The sequence below is a fragment of the Pseudophryne corroboree genome (assembly GCF_028390025.1).
Source record: "Pseudophryne corroboree isolate aPseCor3 chromosome 3 unlocalized genomic scaffold, aPseCor3.hap2 SUPER_3_unloc_79, whole genome shotgun sequence".
Lineage (NCBI taxonomy): Eukaryota > Metazoa > Chordata > Amphibia > Anura > Myobatrachidae > Pseudophryne > Pseudophryne corroboree.
The window spans coordinates 196,853-203,272 of record NW_026967573.1 but is presented as its reverse complement, the minus strand read 5'-3'; positions in this window follow the sequence as shown (position 1 = coordinate 203,272).

Sequence of the window (6,420 nt, the reverse complement as noted above, 5' to 3'; positions counted from 1 at the left end):
ACTGGGGGCATATCTGGCCCTGGGAGACATGTGTATCTGGCACTGGGGGGACATATGTATCTGGCACTGGGGGCCTATCTTGCACTGGGGGCATATCTGGCACTGGGGGCATATCTGGAACTGCGGGGACATGTGTATCAGGCACTGGGGGGACATATGTATCTGGCACTGGGGGCCTATCTTGCACTGGGGGCATATCTGGCACTGGGGGGATGTGTATCTGGCACTGAGGGCATATCTGGCACTGGGGGACATGTGTATCTGACACTGGGGGGCATATCTGACACGGGGGGACATGTGTATCTGGCAATGGTGCATATCTGGCACTGGGGGGCATGTGTATCTGGCAATGGGGCATATCTGGCACTGGCGGGACATGTGTATCTGGCACAGGGGGGCAAATCTGGCACTGGCGGGACATGTGTATCTGACACTGGGGGCATATCTGGCACGGGGGGACATGTGTATCTGGCACTGGGGGCATATCTGGCACTGGGACCATATCTGGCACTGGGGGGACGAGTATCTGGCACTAAGGGCATAACTGGCACTGGGTGCATATCTGGCACGGGGGGACATGTGTATCTGTCACTGGGGGCATATCTGGCACTGGGGGCATATCTGGCACTGGGGGACATTTCTGTATCTGGCACTGAGGGCATGTCTGGCACTGGGAGCATATCTGGCACTGGGGGGACGTGTATCTGGCACTGGGGGCATAACTGGCACTGGGGGCATATCTGGCACTGTGGGATATTTCTGTATCTGGCACTGGGGGCATATCTGGCCCTGGGAGACCATGTGTATCTGGCACTGGCGGCATATCTGGCACTGGGGGTACATGTGTATCTGGCACTGGGGGCATATCTGGCACTGAGGGCATATCTGGAACTGGGGGGACATGTGTATCTGGCACTGGGAGCATATCTGGCACTGGGGGGACGTGTATCTGGCACTGGGAGCATATCTAGCACTGGGGGGACGTGTATCTGGCACTGGGTGCATATCTTGCACTGGGGGCATACCTGGCACTGGGGGTACATGTGTATCTGGCACTGAGGGCATATCTGGAACTGGGGGAACATGTGTATCTGGCACTGGGGACATATCTGGCACTGGGGCGTATCTGGCACTGGGGCCATATCTGTCTCTGGGAGACGTGTATCTGGCACTGGGGCATATCTTGCACTGGGGCCATATCTGGCACTGGGGGGGACATGTGTATCTGGCACTGGGGGCATATCTGGAACAGGGGGGACATTTGTATCTGGCACTGGGGGCATATCTGGCACTGGGGGGCATGTATATCTGTCGCTGGGGGCATATCTGGCACTGGGAGCATATCTGGCATTGTGGGACATTTCTGTATCTGGCACAGGGGGCATATCTGGCCCTGGGAGACATGTGTATCTGGCACTGGGAACAAATCTGGCACTGGGGGGACATATGTATCTGGCACTGGGGGCATATCTGGCACTGGGGGGATGTGTATCTGGCACTGAGGGCATAGCTGGCAATGGGGGGACATGTGTATCTGGCAGTGGGGCATATCTGTCACTGTGGGGACGAATGTATCTGGCACTGGGGCATATCTTTCACTGGGGGATGTGTATCTGGCACTGGGGCCATATCTGGCACTGGGGGGACATGTGTATCTGGCACTGGGGGCATATCTGGAACAGGGGGGACATTTGTATCAGGCACTGGGGGCATATCTGGCACTGGGGGGCATGTATATCTGTCGCTGGGGGCATATCTGGCACTGGGAGCATATCTGGCATTGTGGGACATTTCTGTATCTGGCACAGGGGGCATATCTGGCCCTGGGAGACGTGTATCTGGCACTGGGAACAAATCTGGCACTGGGGGGACATATGTATCTGGCACTGGGGGCATATCTGGCACTGGGGGGATGTGTATCTGGCACTGAGGGCATAGCTGGCAATGGGGGGACATGTGTATCTGGCAGTGGGGCATATCTGTCACTGTGGGGACGAATGTATCTGGCACTGGGGCATATCTTTCACTGGGGGATGTGTATCTGGCACTGGGGCCATATCTGGCACTGGGGGGACATGTGTATCTGGCACTGGGGGCATATCTGGCCCTGGGAGACATGTGTATCTGGCACTGGGGGCATATCTTGCACTGGGGCCATATCTGGCACTGTGGGGACATGTGTATCTGGCACTGGGGGCATATCTGGTACTGGGAGGACATGTGTATCTGGCACTGGGGGCATATCTGGCACTGGGGAGACATGTGTATCTGGCACTGGGGGCATATCTTGCACTGGGAGACATGTGTATCTGTCACTGGTGCCATATCTGGCACTGGTGCCATATCTGGCACTGGGGGCATATCTGGCACTGGGGGGACATATGTAACTGGCACTGGGGGCATATCTTGCACTGGAGCCATATCTGGCACTGGGGGGACATGTGTATCTGGCACTGGGGGCATATCTGGTACTGGGAGGACATGTATATCTGTTGCTGGGGGCATATCTGGAACTAGGGGATGTGTATCTGGCACTGGGGCCATATCTGGCACTGGGGGGACATATGTAACTGGCACTGGGGGCATATCTTGCACTGGAGCCATATCTGGCACTGGGGGGACATGTGTATCTGGCACTGGGGGCATATCTGGTACTGGGAGGACATGTGTATCTGGCAGTGGGGCATATCTGTCACTGTGGGGACATGTGTATCTGGCACTGGGGGGCATATCTGGCCCTGGGAGACATGTGTATCTGGCACTGGGGGCATATCTGGCCCTGGGAGACATGTGTATCTGGCACTGGGGGCATATCTTGCACTGGGGCCATATCTGGCACTGGGGGGACATGTGTATCTGGCACTGGGGGCATATCTGGTACTGGGAGGACATGTGTATCTGGCAGTGGGGCATATCTGTCACTGTGGGGACATGTGTATCTGGCACTGGGGGGCATATCTGGCACTGGGAGCATATCTGGCACTGGGGGGCATGTGTATCTGTCACTGGGAGCATATCTGGCACTGGGAGCATATCTGGCACTGGGGGGACGTGTGTATCTGGCACTGGGGCATATCTTGAACTGGGGCCATATCTGGCACTGGGGGGACATGTGTATCTGGCACTGGGGGCATATCTGGCCCTGGGAGACGTATATCAGGCACTGGGGGCATATCTGGCACTGGGGCCATATCTGGCACTGGGGGCATATCTGGCACTGGGAGGACATGTGTATCTGTTGCTGGGGGCATAGCTGGCACTAGGAGCATATCTGGCACTGGGGTGACATGTATATCTGTTGCTGGGGGCATAGCTGGCACTGGGGGCATATCTGGCACTGTGGGACATGTGTATCTGGCACTGGGGGCATATCTGGCACTGGGGAGACATGTGTATCTGGCACTGGGGGCATATCTGGAACTGGGGGATGTGTATCTGGCACTGGGGGCATATGTATCTGTCACTGGGGGCATATCTGGCACTGGGCATATCTGGCACTGGGGGCATATCTGGCACTGGGGGCATATCTGGCACTGGGGGGACATATGTATCTGGCACTGGGGGCATATCTGGCACTGGGGGGACATGTGTATCTGGCAGTGGGGCATATCTGTCACTGTGGGGACATGTGTATCTGGCACTGGGGGGCATATCTGGCACTGGGGGGCATGTGTATCTGTCACTGGGAGCATATCTGGCACTGGGAGCATATCTGGCACTGGGGGGACGTGTGTATCTGGCACTGGGGCATATCTTGCACTGGGGCCATATCTGGCACTGGGGGGACATGTGTATCTGGCACTGGGGGCATATCTTGCACTGGGGGATGTGTATCTGGCACTGGAAGCATATCTTGCACTGGGGCCATATCTGGCACTGGGGGGGGCATGTGTATCTGGCACTGGGGGCATATCTGGCCCTGGGAGACATGTGTATCTGGCACTGGGGGCATATCTGGCACTGGGGGCATATCTGGCACTGGGAGGACATGTGTATCTGTTGCTGGGGGCATAGCTGGCACTAGGAGCATATCTGGCACTGGGGTGACATGTATATCTGTTGCTGGGGGCATAGCTGGCACTGGGGGCATATCTGGCACTGTGGGACATGTGTATCTGGCACTGGGGGCATATCTGGCACTGGGGAGACATGTGTATCTGGCACTGGGGGCATATCTGGAACTGGGGGATGTGTATCTGGCACTGGGGGCATATGTATCTGTCACTGGGGGCATATCTGGCACTGGGCATATCTGGCACTGGGGGCATATCTGGCACTGGGGGCATATCTGGCACTGGGGGGACATATGTATCTGGCACTGGGGGCATATCTGGCACTGGGGGGACATGTGTATCTGTCGGTGGGGGCATATCCGACACTGGGAGCATATCTGGCATTGTGGGACATTTCTGTATGTGGCTCTGGGGGCATATCTGGCCCTGGGAGACGTGTATCTGGCACTGGGGACATATCTTGCACTGGGGGGACATATGTATCTGGCACTGGTGGCATATCTTGCACTGGGGACATATCTGGCACTGGGGGGATGTGTATCTGGCACTGAGGGCATATTTGGCAATGGGGGGACATGTGTATCTGGCAGTGGGGGGCATATCTGGCACTGGGGGGCATGTGTATCTGTCACTGGGAGCATATCTGGCACTGGGAGCATATCTGGCACTGGGGGGACGTGTGTATCTGGCACTGGGGCATATCTTGCACTGGGGGGACATGTGTATCTGGCACTGGGGGCATATCTTGCATTGGGGGATGTGTATCTGGCACTGGGGGCATATCTTGCACTGGGGCCATATCTGGCACTGGGGGGGACATGTGTATCTGGCACTGGGGGCATATCTGGCACTGGGGGGACATGTGTATCTGGCACTGGGGGCATATCTTGCACTGGGGGATGTGTATCTGGCACTGGGGGCATATCTTGCACTGGGGCCATATCTGGCCCTGGGAGACATGTGTATCTGGCACTGGGGGCATATCTGGCACTGGGGGGACATGTGTTTCTGTCGCTGGAGGCATAGCTGGCACTGGGAGCATATCTGGCACTGGGGAGACATGTGTATCTGTCGCTGGGGGCATAGCTGGCACTGGGAGCATATCTGGCACTGTGGGACATGTGTATCTGGCACTGGGGGCATATCTGGCACTGGGAGACATGTGTATCTGGCACTGGGGGCATATCTGGCACTGGGAACATATCATGGCACTGGGGGCATATCTGGAACTGGGGGGACATATGTATCTGCCACTGGGGGCATATCCTGCACTGAGGGCAGATCTGGCACTGGGGGACATGTGTATCTGGAACTGGGGGGCATATCTGGCACTGTGGGGACATGTGTATCTGGCACTGATGGCATATCTGGCACTGGGGGGACATGTGTATCTGGCACTGGGGGGCATATCTGGCACTGTGGGGACATGTGTATCTGGCACTGGGGGGCATATCTGGCACTGGGGGGCATATCTGTATCTGGCACTTGGGGCATATCTGGCACTGGGGGGTCATGTGTATCTGGCACTGGGGACATATCTGGCACTGGGGGACATGTGTATCTGGCACTGTGGGCATATCTGGCACTGGGGGACGTGTATCTGGCACTGGGGGCATATCTGGCACTGTGGGACATTTCTATATCTGGCACTGGGGGCATATCTGGCCCTGTGAGACATGTGCATCTGGCACTGGGGGCATATCTGGCACTGGGGGCATATCTGGAACTGGGGGGACATGTGTATCTGGCATTGGGGACATATCTGGCACTGAGGGCATATCTGGCCCTGGGAGACATGTGTATCTGGCACTGGGGGCATACCTGGCACTGGGAGCATATTTGGCACTGTGGGACATTTCTGTATCTGGCACTGGGGCATGTCTGGAACTGGGGGACATGTGTATCTGGCACTGGGGACATATTTGGCACTGGGGGACATATGTATCTGGCACTGGGGGCATATCATGCACTGGGGGCATACCTGGCACTGGGGGTACATGTGTTCCTGGCACTGAGGGCATATCTGGCACTTTGGGGACATGTGTATCTGGCAGTGAGGCATATCTGGCACTGGGGGGATATGTGTATCTGGCACTGGGGGCATATCAGGCACTGGGGGCATATCTGGCACTGTGGGACATTTCTGTATCTGGCACTGGGGGGACATGTGTATCTGGAACTGAAGGGCATATCTGGCACTGGGGGACATGTGTATCAGGCACTGGGAGCATATCTGGCACTGTGGTACATGTGTATCTGGCACAGGGGGCATATCTGGCACTGGGGGGACATGTGTATCTGGCAGTGGGGGCATTTCTGGCACTGTGGGGGCATTTCTGTATCTGTACTGGGGGGGCAATGTACACCTGACAGTGGGGGCATTTCTGTATCTGGCACTGTGGGGCAA